Below are 22,800 nucleotides of genomic sequence, written 5' to 3' on the forward strand. Positions count from 1 at the left end.
TGAGTAAAACCTCTTCGACTAATGTCCAAGTAAAACCTCTTCGACTATTTCGTGTCTGAATCAACAATTCGTCAACACTTCCTGCTGTCTGAATAAGAACCTCTTCGACAACTAAGATTAAAACTATAACTACTTACAACTACAACTACAACTAAACCTACAACTACCACTAAAACTACTTTTTTTTTAACTACAACTCTTTTTATTTATTTTTTTGGGGGGACCTCGTTAAAACTAAAACTACTTACAACTACAACTACCACAAAACTACTTTTTTTTTTTAATTACAAATCTTTTTATTTATTTTTTTGGGGGGACCTCGTTAAAACTAAAACTACTTACAACTACAACTACCACAAAACTACTTTTTTTTTTTAATTACAAATCTTTTTATTTATTTATTTTTTTTTTTTGGGGGGGGGGGGGCGTGTTAAAACTACTTTTTTTATTATTATTTAAAACTATAGCTAAAACTACAACTACCACTAATACTAACTACAATGAGAGTCAGTGTGATGCTGCTGTAAATAAGGCAATGCTTACTGTTGGGAAATAGTTCGCGGAAAAAGTAGAATCACAACACCTGAAAAGTTTAAAAAATATATGTTTTAATTTTTAAAATTACAAAAATATATTATATTCAACAATTATACGCTTTTATTTATATTCGTACTAACACGTTTTTCTGTGTACAGCATTGAATAATGGTTATTTTCCTATTTCTAAAGTAAAGCTTGTATTTCAAATACCTAATTAAAAAAAATACTTTATATTTTTATTTTTATTCTAGAATATTAAGGGGATTCCACCAGGCTGTGATTTCTACCAAAATATACCTATATTTTGCCAACTGTACTGATTGTTCTATAATTATCGGAAACAAATTCCGAAAAGGTATTTGAATTCGTCATGAAGTTTACTTGAAAACGACTTTTCAACTTTTTTGAAATTAATAGCTTAAACCCATCAAATTTTAATCCAAAATTTTGAATTTTTAGAATTTTAAAATAATAGTAATATTGAGAATTTAAAATTGATTTTATTACTTATTTATTATTAAAAATATAATTACTGATAAGTATTTAAATTGTTTGCCTGCAACGGATTGCGAACCTAACCTAACGAAAAAATTAGAAATTATATTATTACTGTAGTGATCACGTCGCCTACAGGTATCAGTAGTCAAGGATGATGTTTGGAAGGTGACTCTTGAGATAATTACACAACGTAGAATTCTTCTTAATTAGATTAATTGTTTATTTATTGTGATAAAACATATATTTATTTATAACATGAAAGCTGAATGTAAGTTAAGTATTCTGAATGATAGAATAAATTCGGTTTGATTCGAATATTTTCTAAGTTCAAAATATTGTTTGTAAGAAATTTTTCTAAGTCCAATGAATTAAATTAAACAACAGACTGGCGTGAAGGTGCTCTGGCTAGTCTGGTCAAGTCGCGTCTGAATACAGGCCGTTTCGGGGTCCCTTATATAGTGCTACCCTCTACTCCCCATAGTCTACTTGCTCTTGTCGCTGTTCTCACGGATGTGGTAAAGTTATCTAGATTGACGGAAATGCCACTCGCCCACGTACGAGCTAAATGCGTATCCCATGCGGCTACAGACTTCGATAATTTATATTATTATTAACATTATTATTATTATGAAAAAATATACATTATAATAATACATTATGACATTGTTTCTTGTAACTTTTGTAATGATGCATAATCCCACATCCTGTGCACACCTATCAACGATCTTTCATAGTCGTCTAACCACATGATTACGTGTTGCCCTAACGTTAATGATTTCCACGAAATGCTTTCTCTCTTATAATTACAAAGTTGGTCGCATCCTACCCTATCTTGGTTCGGCTGGTACCTAGTTGACCGTGAACTAGACAATGCGGGACGTTAGTCCATAGCATTACCAATAAAAAAATATGAAAGACACATAGACACATTTTTTTTTGTTTTAAAAGCATTATTGCAGTTCATATTGTATTGTATTGTAACAGTTTTTTTTTCATATTTTTTTTTCAACTTATTTTATTAGTAATTTTGATCCTTAATAACGCCGTTATGATTATTTAAGGGTTAATGATGATCAATACACGCGCGCAGGAACGATCGGTGCTTATACCATACGACGATTTACGAGCGGCCAGGTCCTCCTTACCCGAGTTCTCAGGAACAAGGGCTGAGGACCCCGTTAGGTATATAGATAACACCGAAGCTATTCTGACACAAGCGCGTATACACCCCGCGGGTTGGTTCAAGGCGGTCGAGCCGCAATTAAAAGAAACGGCGAGTACATGGTATAATTCTATCAGGGCACTCGACCTATCTTGGACAGAATTTAGGGAGGAATTTTTCGAAAATTTCAATAACCCCGAAATTCAGTCTCGTTTGCGCGCCGACATTGTGTCAACACGACAAACGCCAAGGCAATCGCTAACGGAATTTGTGCGAAATAAAAATCAGCTCGCACGCCGCGTAAATACTGGCCTACCCGAATCGGAATTGGTAGGTATTATCGCCGGATTAACGCGCGACGAATTCCGTACGCATATACGTCTACACCGACCGGTAACGTTCAGTGAGCTTCGACGCATCGCGAACGTTTTGGACCCGGTGACGACCACAACCAACCCGCCCACCACACAATGGACCCCAAAACCCAAAAAAGGGTGGGATCCCCCACAAAAGTCATTCCCGGTCAAAAAAAAAGTGCCGGTAGGTTCAACAGAACCAAGACCGTCACGACCGTGCAGATATTGTGGGGAACTCCATTGGCACAGCGTGTGCCCACACAAACCGACTAGGTCGGGAAACGGAGGGGGAGTCGACGGGGACTAGACCTTCCCGCCGACTCATCACCACCCCCCCACGCACCATCACCAAAGGTCGGCATTACGGACGGAAAAAAATTAGGCATTCGACAGCCACGTAGTGTGGTAGTTCGTCAAAACGAACAGCCAACTACGAAAATTTATTCCGTCACAACAACTATAGACACCCAGTCACAGACCCCCAACCTACACCACCCCACCACCGAACACGCTCACCTCACCGGTGACACGCGTGTTCAACCACAACCGGCTCTTGGGGGAGCTACAGGTGTAGGGACAAAGGCAACAGAGACACGGGTGTCCACCCACACGGGTGGCGGGGACACAAGCGCACACGCTTCACACACCTCCGCATTAGGTCAGTCTGCGCAAGTAGACCATCGGATAGGCACAGTGACAACCGATAGGGACAGTATGGTAATGGCGGTTAACACCGACTACCAAACAGTCTCTGTCGCGGTTCAGAACCAGTTGTCCCGCACAACCGATGGCAATACAAATAATAACGGCACGCGAACACGCCCGGACAAAATTCCGACCCCTGCGGTCGAACTCGAATTTCCGTCAGGCTTCGTAACTGCTTTATTAGATTCGCAGGCTTAAAAATCGTATGTAAGCCCAGCCGTAGCCCGTAAATACGGTGTATCACACATCTACGGGCAAACAGACACAGTCCGAATGGTGGATGGTCACACGGCGGTAACCAGTGGCACCTCCACATTCGAAGCTAGAATAGGGGCGCTCAATAAAAGAATATTGAATATTGAATAGTTGCCCCTCAGAATAGGGGCAACTTGTAACGTCACAGAATTTTAGCCTCTACAATATCATTATTCAATTGAACCCACCTTTCCCTTTAATCAATATATCACCATACCTATCGGTCTGCGACCATTACTTTAATTGTATTTATCTAATCACCATAGCGCGTTGCGATTAAGACGAACAATAGTCCTATTACATAATTATTATTGTCCCCCGCCCCCTCCTCAAGGCAGTGTCCGGCGGTCTGTCTCGGCAGCTGTTACCACCTGCCGCCGTCGGCGATACGATCGCGTCCGCCAGTACCTGCTGACAAGACGTTATGAAGCCCAATAATATTGTCTTTCCCCGCAAAAAGCGACACTGCTTCCCCACTCTTTCAAGATTTCGTCAACGGTCACCGACAAGCCAAGCTGTCCGTTGATGCCTCGACACTTTTTTCAAGATCGCTGGTTCGAGTCCACGTACGTGTTGTTCTTTGTTCCTGTGTTCCTGTGTTCAATCTGCCGACGATCCGGTCCGGTCAACCCACGCGGTCAACATCGCCATTCTTTTTTTCAATTTTTCATCTGTTGCCGTCGACGACATGATGGGCTAAGTTCAGATCTGGGGCCGAGGATGGCTCGGCGACCAACATATTCAATCGTCATCATTGTAACCGGTGCAGATGGGCCATGTCGCTCACGAGTTGAGGTGTCGACGGCCCACGAGGCCAGCCTATCGCAGCCACCGGTTACCAACGTCTCAAGGCATCAGCTGCAGTCGTAAAATATCTTTTCCCCCCTACTTCCCCTGGTTTTTTTTATTATATATCACTATAATGTTTTTTTTTTATATATTTTTTCTTTCATTTTGTCCGCAATGCCCCGGTAACCGTTTTGCGGAGCCGTGGGTCCTTTCTCTCTGATGTTTATATAATGGTATGTCGTCTGACATACCATTCCCTTGCCGGTAACCGCTTGTCGGAGCCGTAACATTGGTATTCCATCTTTTCATATTTTTTTTCCCCTGTTTTCTTATGCATTGCCATGTGCTTAATTATTATATATTTTTTTTTTTTTTCCCCTTGTTTCTTATGCATTGCCATGTGCCTAATTATTATATATTTTTCTGTGTTATGTGCACTCTGCCATGTGCCTAACTAGTATATATATATATATTGTTTCTAAATAGTAATTGCCATGCAAAATACACTATTATAATTACCTTCAACTTTGCCACGTTTTCTTATTTATTAATATTATTTTATTTACTTTTTCCCTTTTAAATAGATCTTTGGGATTCATTTCCCATTGCGTGTACAAAAGCCCATAGATTCTACCGACGTGTCCAAAGGACACCACGCGGTTCGGTCTATGGGTCATCACATAAGTGTTCCCCTTGTGTGATGGGTGATCAGTAAGCCCCTAAAAAAGGCCGAAAGTTCACAAACTATTTTAGACAACTTGTATTGCGGCGCGTTACTAGGACATGACTTTCTCGTAGATAACGAAGTCTCCTGGGATTACGCCGCGTGTACAATACACATGGGTAGGCAAATTCGTACGTCGACATGCTGGAAAGGGAAGTCACAACCACCCACCACTAGTCTTGACTTTTCTCAATTAGAATTTGGAAACGACAACGAAACTCGCACGATACTTACCGAAGTATTAAACAAATACGCGGTAGTATTCAGTGAAAAAGTAGGACGTACCAAATTAATTGAACACGAAATTTTGCTTAAAGACCCGACACCGATCGCGTTAAAACCATATCCATACCCACAACAGAAACAAAATGCTGTCGACAATATGGTGCGCGATATGGAACTTCAAGGGCTCGTGGAACCAAGCACCTCGCCGTGGGCTGCGCCAGTAGTTTTGGCAAAGAAAAAAGACGGTTCATACCGTCTCTGTGTCGACTACAGGCGGCTCAACGACGTGACGGAATCCGATGCATACCCAATGCCTGATTTAATTAAAATGATTAGGCAAATGCGGGGTGCAAAAATTTTCAGTGTACTTGACCTGCGGAGCGGATACTGGCAGGTACCACTCCACGAAAAGGCACGAAAATACACAGCTTTTCGGACACGTAGAGGGCTGTTCAAATTTAGAGTCCTCCCTTTCGGTCTAAAAAATAGTCCAATGACGTTCGTGAGGCTCATGAATGAAGTCATGAGAGGGTACCAGGACGAGTTCGTACAAGTATACCTAGATGATATAGTTGTATTTTCAAGAAACGAGTACGAACACCAGGCCCCCTTAGATAAGGTTCTCGAGCGTCTCAAACAGTTCGGACTAACGTGCAACACAAAAAAATGTAAAATCGGTCTTCGCGAAATTTCATTTTTGGGGCACATTGTAGACTCGGAAGGGATACAAAAACAACCGGAAAAATTGGTCTGCATAGACAATTTTCCGGTTCCAAAAAAGGTTAAGGACGTAAGAAAATTTTTGGGAGTGTGCAACTGGTACAACCAGTTCGTGGATAATTACGCGGACACCATAGCACCCCTAACAAATTTATTGAAACAGGGAGTAAGGTGGAAGTAGACCGATGTAGAACAACGCGCGTTCATGTCAATTAAGAACGCGCTAGTCACATCTCCGAAATTATCGCCACCCGATTATAGTAAACCGTTTTGCCTACAAACTGATGCAAGCGAGATCGGAGCAGGTGCAGTTCTTTTTCAACGGGGTGACAGCCCGGAGGAAAGACGCATAGTATCCTACGCAAGCAAAAAGTTTAGTGAGACACAAACACGGTACGCCGCGGTCGAACGCGAGTGCGTAGCCATAATCTGGGCAACCGAAAAATTTCGTCCATACCTCGAGACCCGTCGTTTCGAACTCCTAACCGACAACTCGGCACTAACGTGGTTACACAGGGCAAAAGACAAAAATTCTAAATTAACACGTTGGTCACTACAACTAGCTAATTTAGATTTTAGTACCGTACACTTCCCGGGAAAACAAAACGAAGCACCCTATTTGCTATCCCGGGATCCGGTACACGGCACCCCTATAGACGAAGACCTGCTTGAGGAAAAATTGATAGGCCCACCCACACCGCCGACGACCAATTTTGACTTCGAAAGGGACCACATCTTCTCTATACACGACAACCACGTTAGGGACGACACACCACTCACCGCAATCACGCTCGGAAAGTGGCAGGCCGAGGACACTACGATCCGCGATATGATTGCCAATATCACGTTAGGCGGCCCAGCGTGTAACACACGGAGCGCCAAATCGAAAATCGACACATATGTCTTTTCGGACGGCCTCTTACGTGTGAACATTGGCCCTAACACCCCCGTCGCGATACCAAAATCCAAAGCACAACATGTGATATGGAGGTATCACGACCACGTCTTATTTAACCACCCGGGTTGGAAAGAGACATACAGGGCGGTTCGACAACGGTATTATTGGAAAGGTCAGAAAAACGACGTGAAGTTATATGTCGGTGCATGTCACGTTTGCGCGTGCACGAAACCACTTAACTCGCGCCCAAACGATCCGACACAACCCAGAACCCCCCGACAACCATGGGAAGTTATCAGTATCGATTTGATGGGACCATATCCACGTTCCAGTAAGGGAAAATCGTACATACTGGTAGCAACCGACTGTTTTAGTAGGTGGACCGAGGCTTACCCCCTAGGCACAGCAACCTCTAAAACAATAATCGAAACACTAGAACGCGAGTTCTTCTCACGTTTCGGTTACCCGCGCGTGTGTCTCAGCGATAACGGCCCCCAATTCGTGTCGAACGAAATGTTGAACGCGTTAGAACGATGGGGAACACAGGGTTGGACAACACCGATCTACCATCCGAGGGCCAACCCAGTTGAACGCCGAAATCAGGATTTAAAAAAAGGTTTGCGCGCACGGCTTGTCGACGGCAACCACAAATCTTGGGACACGAAACTACCCGCAATTCTATTTTCGATACGGAACAGGTGTAACGAACAGACAGGCTACCCACCCGCGGTCCTCGTTCTCGGGACGAGTGCAAGAGGCCCGGAGATTGGGCACTGTCAGGCTCAACACCGGTCAATATCGGAAAATCACAAGAAGAGAGGGTAGTGCGGGAGCAACAAGTCTTAGGCAAAAAGGTAGTGGTACAACCGAGCGCGAACACCGGGACACCGGTGAAGTTCAGCAAGGGCGACGTAGTATACTACAGAGCACACCACTTATCAAAAGCACATCGTAATTTTCATGCCGGATTCGCACCGAAATGGTGGGGACTGGTAGGGTTGGCAAAGCAAGTCGGGAAAGGAGTTTTCCTGACCGACCAGCAGCCACCACGAAAACTACATGTGTCTTGCCTAAAACGCGCACCAGCGGGACGAAATTAAAATAGATTAATTTTGTCTGTCGATGTCAACAAATATACACACCGACCAATTATGTATCTTTTCTCTGCAATAATGACGTTTACAGACAACATGAGTGACCAAAGCGGGGAAAAGTGGCAGCAGGTGGCCGACTTGATTGCGCGGCTCGGGCTAGTGGATGCGGCCCAACCAACGACAGCTGCCCAGGTCAGTAGGATGACTACGCGCCAACTACTGCAGGACCCGGTGAGGGCGGCCATCTACAACAGGGGCTGGGCGGACCGGACAGCGGACATCGAGCGCCGGTTGCGGCCACAACCTTAGACGTCAACGATAGGCAGCCGCAATAGCTCACAGTCCAGGCCGCCGAGACACAGACCCGTCAGGCCAACCACACACCCGGCCACCACCGAGTCAACAAGTTCGTCTGGTCCCCCGCCGCCCAGGGAGCCAGCACTGGTACCCGGCCCGTCAGGGGTACCCCCCACACCGGTGGTGAAGGTGAAGGCGGAGGCCCAGCTGGCACGGAACCGGAGAAAGTTCCAACAGCTAAAGGAGAAGAGAAAGGCCAGGGAGCGCGAGGCAAGCCAACAACACCGGTTAGCTAAGCTCACTGTGCCGATCTCGGAACCGAAGGCCGCCAGCCAACCTTCGTCCGAACAAACACCACAGGCAGCGATGGAGGTGGACCAACCGGCGATCGAGGAGCAAAGCTCCAAGGAGCCGGGTCCGTCCACCAGCCCGGCTAAGTCAAGCCAAGCAACGGCCGTGTCGAACACCGCCGAGGACGCTTGGCTAGCTGCGCCAGGTCTGTCGTTGGAGGGGTTACCGGAAGTGGAGTACGATAACAGGTCGTTCTTCACTCCGGCCGGGTCACCTAGAACCTAGGCAACATGGGTAGGGCAAGCCTACCTCAAGCACTAGCAAGAGGTAGCGCAAGCCGGACTACCCGCGACGAGCACCGGCGTTGGTACAAGTACCCCGTGTGGTGGTTTGGCGGGGGAGTATGACACGGTACGCAGCGGCAGCCAGTACAAAGTACAGGCACCGTTGCGACCGGTCTACGACTTAATCAACCACCACCACGGGTGACAACGACGCGGCACCGTCAACTCTCCCTCCACGCCGCAAAGGCTAGGCGGGACGGGAAGACAAGTCGCGCCGGACGAGTACCGGCCGCCGCCGATCGCTCTCTCGTTCACCGACCGTCGTACCGACAACCGAAGCACGGACCAACGACACAAAACACCCACTCGTGTGCACGGACAACGACATTTAGTGTGATCTTTTTGTTTTCTTTCTTTTGTTCAAACACGTGATTAGTGAATAAACGTGGCCTAGCCATATTTCACCGTACCGTAGTGTAAGTTCTTGGGTGTTCCCAGACCACATCACTACTACCTCACCACACCTGACCGGCCGACGCTGCACCACCTCGCACCAGCATCGCCGTGTCATTGCAATAAAAGAGGACACGAAATTTCGAGTTGTTACACAAAACAGCGAAACGATAGGAATAACGCAAATTCGTCGGGAAACGCTCAGATGCCAACCTCGAGTGGGGTGAGATTGGTACATCAAATAATCGATGCAGAACCCTCACAGAGCGATGCTTACGCATTTCAACAGCTATAATTAAAAATCATATAATGTTACAATCACCTAGTTTTAATACAGAAAATGTTCAATTACTATTAGACACGGGTAGCGATTTAAATTTAATAAAAATAAATAAATTAACTGGTAGGTACTTAGATTTGATCGAAATGTCAAAAGATTTTTATCCAGCTGTAGCCGACGCAATCAAGATCGGAGCAACTCTTCCAACAACAACTTGCAGCATTGAACGTTCATTCAGCACTTTAAGACGAGTCAAGACATGGAACAGAGCCACTATGGGTGATGACCGATTGTCCGGATTGTGTATGATGAGTGTACATAGAAAGAGACTAGAAGAGGATACCAAATTCATTGAAAATTCAATTGAAGAATTTGGAAAAAAACCTAGGCGTTTACAATTATTATTTAAAAAATAAGTATTATAATACATAATATGAATAATATATATAGACAATAATACAAAATAAGTATAAATGTATAGCAATTAATAGTAGAAATAATGTAGATGATTATGCAAAATAAAATAGTTTTAATACCATACAATATTTTTAATTTAATTTTTAAATTATATTTTTTTTTTTGTCAAGCCAAGGGGGTGCACTTGCACCCCCTTGCACCCCCCTCACGGCGCCCATGATATTACCTACTAGTATATTAATAAAAAGTGAGTAGGTAGTTAGTTAGATACGATTATTAGTACAGGTATCCTGTAGGTATATATAGTTAGTATATTTAGTTATAGGTTAATATGTTAAAATTATAATTTGTTAGTACCTATTTGGCACAGTGCGTGACGTTTTTTAAATAGTGTGCGTTATATTATATTGTATATAGCTATTATTAATAATGAGGATATTACATACTGTGCATGTAGTTGTATCATTGATTTTAAAATATACTATATACATTTATGTTTATATTTATCTATATAATGTATATTTTAAAATCAATGGTTGTAGCCATATAAAAACGTATGTAATAAGTACCACAGTAAATTTCCAATTTGCATCTATCAGAACCAAATTTCTGTTATGGTTATGTGAGTCGCTATGAGTAAATTAACTTACTAGGTACCTATACTACATATTGTATACAACTTATATAAAGGACATTATTTGTGTTTTTTTTTTTTTTTTATATATTTTAATTTATATAATGTTGTATGATTGTTATTGGTACCTAACCTTAGAGTAATAATACCTACATGTACCTACCTACATGCTCTGACACATAGGTACCTACTCAAAATTACATAATCAATAATTAATATACAAATTCCAAATAAAAAACAAAGTTTTTTCCTGACAATGATCTTATCTTTAAGTTTGATAATAGTAAATTCCAGAGTAAATTCACTTTAATATTAAAATTAACTACAGAAAATCAGTTCTGATGTACTCCAATTTGATGTTGTAAATGTCTAATAGATGCAGACAACTTTATTGAAACTATGTTCAAAAAGAAGTTAGAATTAATTAGGTACTATCGGTAATAATAGTGTAATATTAACTTGTTATTTACATAATAATCTATTTTGTATAAAAAGAAATTTGGTAAACTTAGTTAAGTATACAATTTACCTAGGCTACATAGTCGGAATTGAACTTATTACGTAGATAGGTATATTGTTTAATTAGTATTATTTTATAAGTTCATACTAAATATGATATTTTATTTTATATAACAGCTTATATATTCCAAAGCTATATATTTCATACCCACAATTTAAATATGAATAATAATAAAAATAATATTAATATAACAAAGAGAAGAAAGATTAGAAATGAAATGGCCATGCTTGAACAAATCTATTCTACATCAGATATAAATTACGAGGAAATATCTACAGTTAGTGATGATGATACAGATAAACTGAGAGATAAACCATTGGGTGATGCTGCAGATGAAATTCGTGAAGAATTACATAGTAGTAATATTATCATAAATGATAATATTAATATTAATATTAATAATCACAGCACATTGTCTATCAATAACGGATTAACCAATGAAGATGTAAGTCATTGTTGTTAAATTAGAGTAATATTTTTAGTAGGTATACGTTTTAATAGGAACATTTGAAGATAATGATTGTTTGTAAGATAAACTAAACTATACAAGTCAAGACTCAAGATAGCATAATTTTTAATAGGCTCATTATTTTCATTTTTACATTCTCTTCCAAATTATGAGGTATTGGTTACTAAGTAAAATTGCAACTTTCCTTAGAATATTTACTTAAAAAAGATGTATACCTATGCTATTACTATTTCTTTATAATAGGTTTATGGTATACAATCTATACCTACATTATCATACTTTAAAATTTTGATCTATTGACAGTTAAACAATTTAAAAATGCTGTTAACAATTTTTATGTTAACATTTGATCATACTTTAATCGTTATTTTTATTTTTATCTATTTAATTATAAATAGGCATATTCTTATATATCCTATCTTACATTTATCATTTTAATATGCTTTAGTATAATTCATGATTTTAAGACAACTCTTTAATAGCTCAAAAATAAAGTTTTAATATTATTTAATATCTCTAATTATAGCTATACCAATCATAATTTTTTTTTGTATTAAATGGTTATATTGAGAGGTATTTTATAATAACTCCTAAATATTTGTTAAACCATGTTTGATTTATATAATATATGTATTTATTATTCCAAATTCTATTTTATAATTCAATTATCTGCATTTATTGTGTTAATAATAATATGAAAAATAATAATTTTGTTAACACAATAAATTCAGCTGATTTAATTGAAAAATAGAAATTATGATATAGGTTAGGTAGTTAAAGATATATATTTTATTTTTTAAACAATACATAATAGTTACTTGTATTTTACAATTTTAGTATCATATTTTAACTGATTAAATTAATTGAGTACTATTTTTTCTGGTATAGGTAAATAACATTAGTCCAGCCAGAAGCCCAGATTACACTTTTAAAGAAGACCTTAGTGCCTGGGCTATCCAATGTAACATATCTCACATTGCACTCAATAAATTGTTAAAAGTTCTTAAGAAAAATAAACATATTTATACAGATAATTTACCTAATGATAGTAGATCATTATTAACAACACCTAAATAAACTGGATTAAAATTACTGCCTGTTAATACTGGAAAATATTTTCATTTTGGATTAGAATCAGGACTTCTTCGTTATGCCACTTCTAATTTAAGTGAAATTAAAGTAGCAATAGGCATTGACGGCCTCCCATTGTCCAAAAGTAGTAATAGCCAGTTTTGGCACATTTTAGCCTATGTGATTGGACTACCAACTAAACAAGTATTTCCTGTGGGAATATATCATGGATACGAGAAACCTAAAGATAGTGACTTGTTTTTAGATGAATTTGTTAAAGAAGCTCAATATCTTGTTAATAATGGCATTAAAATTAATGAAACTACTTCAATAAAAGTAACCATTGATGTATTTTGTTGTGATGCACCAGCTTGTGCATTTCTTCTAAAAATTAAATATCATTCGGGATTTTTTTCTTGTTCGCGTTGCATTATAGAAGGTGAATACTATAAAAACCGTGTATGTTTTCCTTATTCTAATATAGAAATAACTAAAAGAACTCACGAGTCGTATAAAAATCTTATGTATGATGATCACCATACTTCGACAACACCATCCAAGTTGATATAAATTCCTAATTTAAATTTAGTGTCCTCATTTTCAATGGACTACATGCACTTGACTCTTCTTGGTGTTACAAGGAAATTAATATTATTATGGTTGAGTAAAGGTCCAGTTCATGTTCGTCTGAATAGTTTTTCTATTGGAAAATTAAATAAGTCTTTATTAGACATTAAACAATACATCACCAGTGATTTTGTCAGAAAAACTAGGCCAATTAATGAAATTAACCGCTGGAAAGCCACAGAACTTCGTTTATTTTTAATTTACATTGGTCCCATTGTCTTGAAAAATGTAGTTAAATATGAAGTTTATATTAACTTTATGTCATTTAATGTAGCGATGATGATTTTATTAAGTCCTGATCACAGCCATATTGTACAATTTGCAGATAAACTACTACATTATTTTGTTGAGTCTTTTGAGAAATTATATGGCACCGAACATGTATCATTCAATGTGCATGGTTTATTACATCTAATTGATGATTATCGTAGGTTTCGGCCATTGGATAATTCTAGTGCATTTGTTTTTGAAAATTTCATGAAAGAACTAAAAACTAAAGTACGGAAACATGATCAATGTTTAGAACAAGTCATTAATAGATATTCAGAACTGCAAAACAATTTCAACCCGGAACAACACAATGTAGAACAAAAGTTTCCCAAACTTGAAAATGCACACCAAAATGGACCTATAGATACTAATTTAACTGGCACCCAATACAAATGCCTCAAACTAGAAAAGTTTAAAGTAAATGTGGATAATGAAAAAGATTGTTATATTCTGTCTAAATTTGGAGAAGTAGTTAAATGCATGAATATAATAAATACAACTCATCATGGTATAATTATTCTGGGAAAAGTATTTAATTCAGTATTACCATATTATAATAAGCCGATGGATTCATCCATATTTAATATATTTATAGTAAGAAATATATCTGATACTTTGAAACATTGGATATTGACAGATATTAAAAAAAAAATAATGATTATACAACATGATGATCAAATTATAGCCATACCACTAATACATACCGAATGTTAAAATCCAAATCATTAATTTAAGATTTTAATTTTGTAAATAATGTAATTTTTTCTTATAATTTTAAATTAGTACTCTAATACTTATAAAACTTATAATATTTTAATTAATAATTTCAGGTACATATTATATAATTTATATACATAACAATGGACTCATGGATTGTTGTCAATTATTTAGAGGATGAATCCGTTGAGGCAGTACCAAACTTTTGGTATCATCAAAATAAATGTATTTGGCCCACAAAAAAAAATATTCTTAAGCACTGTATTGTCAAAAGAATCCCAATAACCGAATTTGATCACAAATTTTTAAAAGCTAGAATTCTATGTTCAGCTGGTAAATTACATTTTTTTATTAATTATTATTGTTAACTTATTGAAAATAATGCTAAAAATCAAGCCAACAGACCAGTTATTGAACCTAGGTTTTGATTACTTGCAGCCATATTGAGTTAACCAACCGCATTTACCTCAACTTTATTTCCAATCCCTGTTAACATTATTGACTGATAAATAATATATTATAAATTTATTAGTACATTTATTTTTTCTAATTTATATTTATAGTATCATATGAAGAAGCAAGGAAAAAGGCTTCCAAGGCGCAATATGATTCTGAATTGTCAGGTATTGAAGAAATGAAAAGTTCTAGAAAAGCCAGGGCAAAAAAAGATAGAAGTTACAGTTCTTCTCCATCACCTTTGAAGGGGCAAAAAAGATCTAACACAATTAGAGTAATTAAATCTCCTCCTCTACTGAGCACTGCACATGTTATGCCAAATATTGGAACATGAAGATAGGTAGGTACATATATATTATATAAATTATGTGATAAATAATTAATGCTAGGCATCGGTAGTTATAGAAGTTCCTTATTATTATTTATTTATTATTCCCATAGAAACAATATTTTGTCTCTATGGAAATAAAAAATAGTTATTTAACTATAAAAAAAATTAAATTTAATAGTTTCTCAAATGATTATAACTAAATTCTTAAAAGTGTGTTGCTCATAGGCGTGTCCAAGGGGGGTGCAGGGTATGCGCCGGCACCCCCTGCGATTTCAGGTGGCAGGAACTAAGATATTCCTTGGATTTAAAATTTTAGATATACATAACCACTCTATTCAGACTTGATATTATTATTTATTTGATAAGCGGTAGCATCAAAATCAAAAGTGGGTCAAATGCATTTGTCGGAACATACCAATTGTACTATACCAAATTTAGGGACAATTAACAAGATTACGTGATAATAACGATTTATTTATTTCGATGTTTTCCTCCGTATATCATGATAACATGATGGAAATGGACTTATCAACAATCTAAAAAGTTTCAATTTTATATTTGCTTTAACTGTTTTAAAACCTATTCTGATTCAAATTCGCAAAGTTAGCGCAAGGTTGCAATCACTAGACCTAGACTTCTTAGCTGCCGTATCAATTGTTGAAGCACTAAGGAAATCATTAACTGACTTAAGAACCGATGAAGATAACTATTCAACATTATTTGACAAAGTTTTGGACATTTGTAGTTCACAAAAAATAGAGATACCAAATATAAAACAAACAAAAAGTGTCTAGTCGAATTGAAATCAACAATACTCAACATTTTACCTCTGACAAAAAAACAAAAATGAAATGTTTTGTGTACTACACAGTTTTAGATGACCTTTTAAACGGATAAGAAGAACGTTTTAGTCAAGAAACACTTTTACTAATAAGTGCAATTGGATGTTTATTACAGTGTAACCTGCATGAACATGACTTAATTTTACTTTCCAATAGGTCTAACTAAAATTACAGTGAACTTGAAGCAGAACTCAGATTGTTAAAATCGTTACCAGAATTTGAAATTGGTAAAACTAGCAAAACTATTTATCAGTGGTTAAATAATCTGTCCACTAATAATTTATGTAATAGTTTTCAAAATATTTATAAGATATTAACTCTTTTTGTAACAATGCCAGTCACAAGTTGCTCTTGTGAGATATCTTTTTCAAAATTAAGTCTGGTAAAAACAAAGCTGAGAAGTTGTATGACGCAAGATCGATTGGAGTCAATGATTTTATAGTATTTGTTGAACAGGAATTGGGATCTGAATTAGATCCAGAAGACATAATTGAAAAGTTCAAACATCTTAACAATACATAACGGCGACTAGAACTTTAATTATTTTAAAATTTTCTAACTGACACATATATATTATATAATATAATATTTATTATTTATACGTGATTTTATTCTAATTATTTACCTACTCACATCTATTATATGCCATCTGAAATAGGGACGAATTTGAAATTAACAAAAATTGTACAAAAAGGGGGAGGCTAAGGGGCTTTGGCCAGGTTGCACCCTCTGCGTCAAAGATCTGGACACGCCTATGGTGTTGCTTATACTTAGTAATTGTTTAGATAACATTTTACCAGCAAGTCCTTTTCATTTATTTATGTTCCTAAGAAAACCCATCATTAAACACTTGATATATTGCTATTAATTCATTTTAATATTTAAAAAACTAAAAAGAATTAATTAATACATTTTGATAGAAACATTTTTAATTTAACATTTTATAATATTGTTATGAACGCATTAGCTATTAGTATATTGTATTAGCCTGTTGTATTAGAATATAAGAGTATATTATTGTAGTCTACGGGTAACGCCTAATGTGTGGGCGACTCCCGGAATATTGCGGCTACACGGCACCCGCTAGGGAACCGTAGTCAGTCGTCTTAGCTCTTTTAAACTTGTACGTCGTTCTGACCATCAATAATAAATTATACAGTGAATTATATATTTCGACTCACAATAAAATTATATTAGTATTTAAATCTTTAAAACTGTTTTGTTGTACTCTCTCCTAAAATCGAACCCTCACACTACCGAAAAAACAACGTTCATACGGAACAACCCGTACGAGCACAACAACTGGTGGCAGCGGTGTCGCGGTCATAATTTTCGGAAGAGAAACAACTTCAGAAGGATAACTAATATATGTTATATGCCCACACTATAGACTATAGAGACGTTTGTTTTACAGAATATAATAACGCCTGTATGTAGTAGGCGTCTTATCTTAGTTATTTTGCTTTTGCGCGACAAGACGATAGTATCAGTCCTGTCGGCAGTTTAGTCTGAAACTCGACTCATTCGAGCTAAGTAGTGTGCTTGCTTATAGTATAAATTACATGTCAATTTAAAAACTAATAAAGTATATAATATCAATCATCATTTAAATCGAAAACGTGTGTTCTTTTATTAATAAATTATTTAATAACATTTGATTATCACCCACTACACAGAGAACGGTTTCAACAAATAGTCGTCTTCGGATACAACCGGAGACACAATATAAAATATAACGGGACATCACAGGCGTACGCGGTGGCGTTCATAACATTGGTGGCAGCGGTAGCCGTTTTAATTTTAATTTCTTTTGAAAGAAATTCTGTCTAGTGAGTAATATATTCAAATAATTTTTATAAATAAAAAAAAAAGTGAACACGAGTGAATAAATTCACACGGAGGCGCTTTTACCTAAAGATTGGTGAGGAAACTATTCTATAGTCCCCGATATTTACGCCACACGCATCTACAAATACACCGTAGGAGGTGCTACTTGTTTTATATCACCTACGTAAAAACGGTATCAACATAATATTTCATTATAAATACACAATCAACACGTATTGTCGATACAAATAGGCACACTTGTACAATAAGCTACACTACATCTCGTCTACATCGATTAATTAGTAAACAGAAATTAATTAATCGTTCAAATTAAACAAAACCCACCAGTGTGGTCTCCGCGCATACCGGTTTCGGAGCGTAGAACTTCAAACGAAATAACTTGAAAACTACGTGGGAACGACACCGAGAGACGTGGCGAGTTCAACAAGGGATCCAGATAGTCTGTCAAAGAAGTCAATTATTATGCAGTCCGGAGTAATAACAAAGACCGTCATACTCTAAGTAAAAAAAAAAAAAAAAAAAATAATAATAAAATATAAATATTTTTATGTTATAATAATATTATTATCACTAACTTGAATAATAGAATAAAATTTCTGTATTTTTTTTTATTATTAACCTACTGACATAGTAACATAATTGTAGTTTTTTTTTATTATTATTATCGTTTTGTTTTGTTTTTATTATACATTATAATAACAAACTGACACTTTTAATGTATGTCTACTCAATCAAGTAGTGGTAATAGTAGCACTGATAGGAGCCCAGATACATCTACAGTAAATAAAGATTATAATACTCTTATACCAAATAACTTTGACAATAATTTAATATAAACTGGCCCAAATACTAGGTCGCGAACACACCAAAATAAAAGATACCATAGGAAATCTAGAAGTGTAGAATCATTATTCTCGGATACTAGAGGTAATATTTCAACTTCAGTACCTTCGGATCAAATAGGTGAAGATAACCTACCAAAACAATTAAATAAAAATACCGAACTACTAGGTTTAAAAATTTTGGGGGTGGATAATTCGTGTACCATTTCCAAAATGAACAATACAGTTCTTTCATTAGAAACAGCCATTAAATTGGTTCCTTTTTTCAATGGTGAAGATTCAGCTGATATCTATCCTTATCTTAGCGCATGTGATTTCGTAATGTCTAATGTCGATAACGATATAAAGCCAGTTTTGTTACAAGCTATTCGTACAAAATTAAGTAAAAAAGCTTTTGCGATAACTCAACATCGCGATGTAGAAGATTGGGCAGGACTTAAACAGTTACTCGAATCAAATTTTTGTGCTAAACGTACACCAGGGTATCTACAACTTGAACTTACATCAACAAGACAGTCTCAAGGAGAGTCAATTCATGAATATTCTACAAAGGTTGAAAATCTACTCAATGAATTATGTAATGTGAGCACAAAGGGAAAACCAACCACAGATGCCACAGCAATACGTACATATATAAAAGAAATTACATTAACGACGTACGTAGAAGGATTATTACCTCATTTAAGAACAGTGATTAAATCAAGAAACTTTGAAACACTGGAAGATGCAATGAAGGCAAGTCTTGAAGAGCAGAAAATTTACCAATCATCAAAAGAGACTCAACGAATACTTAAAGGAGGAAACCAAGGCAAAAATAACAATCAAAAGTATTGCGAAATTTGCAATCGTAATAACCATTTTACAAATCAATGTAGATATGGAAATCGCAGTCAAGATACAGGCCAGCAAAAGTTTCAATCAAAAGTACATTCAAATCCAAATAATAAAGATGTGAAAAAGATAACATGTGCTTATTGTAATAAACCGGGACACTCCGAAGATGTATGTTACAAAAAGAAAAAAACAAATAAATCCAATGGACAGTTTTCGGGAAACGGGCCAAGACCGAATGGCTCGGGCAACCAATCGGTCAAAGCATTAAAAACAATAGCCTTAAACCTGCAAGAACCTTGTCATTCAGAATCAAATTAATTGATAATCATGCTTTATATAAAATTCCACAATGTACAAAAGAGATCGTAAAACTACTTGTAGACACAGGGGCCGACCTTAATTTAATAAAACTAGATGCTCTTCACGATGATGTTCAAGTATCAGACACAAAAATATTCATGTTACAGGGGATAAATGATCAAACGGTTAAGACTATGGGATTTACAATGTTGACAGGCATAAATGGAAATCAATCTTCCGAAAGTGAATTTCATGTAGTTCCGACAAATTTTCCAATTATAGGCGATGGTATTTTGGGGAAACCATTTTTAATGGAGAATCAAATTGTCATTGACGTAGGAAAAGGGGAAATTACATCAACATTAGATGACGTCACAACTATTCCAGCTAGATGTGAAACAATTATTCCAGTAGATGTGTCAGATCTACAAATTCAAGAACATCAGAGCATACTAGTTTACGCTCAAAATATAAATAATGAAATAATATGTGGAAATATATTAAATAAAGTAAAAAATCATCAGATTCTCATAAGTATAATTAACCCAGCAGAAACTCAGATTGTGGTACCTATACCAAAACTAACAGATTTATCACACGAAATTATAAATGAAGAATCGATAAAACATTTTGTACATACTAATAAAGTAATCAAAAATGAACAAAATAGGATTCAACTTCTAAAGAACTTACTCAAAACAGATCATATGAATCTTGAAGAAAAAGTATCAATTGAAGAATTGTGCAGTGAATTTTCTGACATATTTTTTCTCGAAGGAGACAAAATTACATGTACAGACGCTGTATATCATGAAATAAAAACACCAGGAACAACACAACCCATCTATCAACGACCTTATAGACTTCCATATTCACAAAAAGAAGAAATAGATAACCAAATTGAAAAATTGGAGAAAGATGGAATAATCGGGCCCAGTGATAGCCCATGGAATGCTCCATTGCTGGTAGTGCCAAAGAAGATCGATGACTCAGGTGGACAAAAATACAGAGTTGTAGTTGATTTCCGTAAATTAAACAACCTTACTGTGGGAGACGCTTTTCCAATGCCTGATGTCAATACAATCTTGGATCAATTGGGAAATGCAAAATATTTCTCTTGCTTAGACATGGCGAGTGGTTACCATCAAATTCCAATGCGACCGGAAGACAGACAAAAAACAGGTTTTAGCACCGAAAAGGGCCATTTTGAGTTCAACAGAATGTGTTTTGGACTGAAAGGAGCTCCGGCAACTTTCCAAAGACTTATGAATCAAGTACTTATTGGTCTCAACGGTGTGAAATTTTTTGTTTACCTGGATGATGTAATCGTTATTGGAACATCTATTAAAGATCACGAAAATAACTTACAAGATGTATTTAAAAAATTTCGTAAATATCATTTGCAACTTCAACCACTGAAATGCCAATTCTTAAGTAAAGAAGTAAGTTATCTTGGTCACTTGATAACTGATGAAGGAATAAAACCAGATCCAAAAAAGATATCGTGTGTAACTAATTATAATACTCCAACAAATGCTAAAGAGCTAAAATCATTTCTTGGATTAATAGGTTGTTATCGAAAATTTATAAAAGATTTCAGTAAAATATCAAAACCATTAACATCTTTATTAAAGAAAGATCAACAGTTTATTTGGACAGATGCTTGTGAAGACGCATTTCAAACATTTAGAACCATATTGACCAGAGAACCAATACTTCAATTTCCTGACTTTTCTCGACCTTTCAATATTACAACAGATGCCAGTAATTGTGCAATAGGAGGAATATTATCGCAAGGAAACATTGGGTCAGACTTGCCAATTTCCTATGCATCGCGCACATTGAATAAAGCTGAGATTAATTATAATACTACTGAAAAGGAGCTGTTGGCAATAATTTGGTCGGTTAAACAATTTCGCCCTTACATCTACGGTCGAAAATTTAACATCATAACGGACCACAAACCTCTATCGTGGATGTTTGGTGTTAAGGATCCAGGCGCTCGTCTTACTAGGTGGCGACTTCTGCTAGAAGAATACGACTATTCAGTCATTTATAAACCAGGAGTACAGAACACAAATGCTGACGCTCTTAGCAGAATAGCAGTTTCTACTACCACGGCAATTACGCCTCAATCGACTAGCGAATATCAGAAATTTCTTGAAGAAATATCCCAACGTGTCATCATAAACAATAATGTTACTGAAACAGCGGGTAATTTATTCGATGCTGCAGATGATTATGCATTAGGAAATTGTGTTTCTCAAGATTTCTGTATGAAAAAAGGGATAGGTCTCGAATTTAGAAGAAAATTTGGTCAAATTAAAAAACTAAAAAATCAAAATAAACGGGTAACAGAAATAGCTTCGTTACAAGTAAATGGAAAAACTATTATTTACCTAATTACAAAAGAAAAACATTGGCAGAAGCCTTCTAATGAAAAAATGTTTTTAACTTTAAAAAATTTACGAATTTTCTGCGATTCAAATAAAATAAAAAAACTCGCATTACCAAAAATATCTTGTGGATTAGATCAATTAGATTGGTCTGAAATACGCACAATGATTCGATTCCATTTTAAAGGTTCTGAAACCAAAGTACTAGTGTTCATTGATGACACATATACAGAAGAAGATAAATATAAGATTATAGAAGAATTTCACAATTCACCACTTGGAGGTCATCAAGGAATTTCCAGAACAATCAAAAGAATAAAACAACAACATACATGGAAAGGATTGAAAAAAGATGTGCAAAATTTTATATCGTCATGTCAATCATGCCAGCGAAATAAAACCCTTAATAAAACCGTCTAACAACCCATGGTTATAACAACTACATCTTCAAAACCCTTTGAACGTATATTCCTAGATATTGTTGGACCAATCACCACGTCTAAAAAAGGAAATAATTATATATTGACACTACAGGACGATTTAACAAAGTTTTCTGCTGCATATCCGTTAGTATCTTATGATGCGAATTCGGTATCGAAAGCATTCGTTGAAGGTTTTGTATGCCAACATGGAATACCGGAGTCAATCTTAACAGA

At 36.5% G+C, this 22,800-nt stretch overlaps 3 pseudogenes; all 3 read left to right on the forward strand.

The window, feature by feature from the left end:
• The first annotated feature begins 8,061 nt into the window (after positions 1–8,061).
• LOC149060438 (uncharacterized) lies at positions 8,062–8,838 on the forward strand (annotated as a pseudogene).
• A 2,520-nt stretch (positions 8,839–11,358) lies between these two features.
• LOC149060439 (uncharacterized) lies at positions 11,359–14,292 on the forward strand (annotated as a pseudogene).
• Positions 14,293–15,928: 1,636 nt separating this feature from the next.
• On the forward strand, positions 15,929–16,464 carry LOC149060440 (uncharacterized; annotated as a pseudogene).
• The last annotated feature ends 6,336 nt before the right edge of the window (positions 16,465–22,800 follow it).

This window comes from Diuraphis noxia, unplaced genomic scaffold (assembly GCF_037042655.1).
Source record: "Diuraphis noxia isolate RWA-SAM2 unplaced genomic scaffold, SU_Dnox_SAM2 contig0001, whole genome shotgun sequence".
Taxonomy (NCBI): domain Eukaryota; kingdom Metazoa; phylum Arthropoda; class Insecta; order Hemiptera; family Aphididae; genus Diuraphis; species Diuraphis noxia.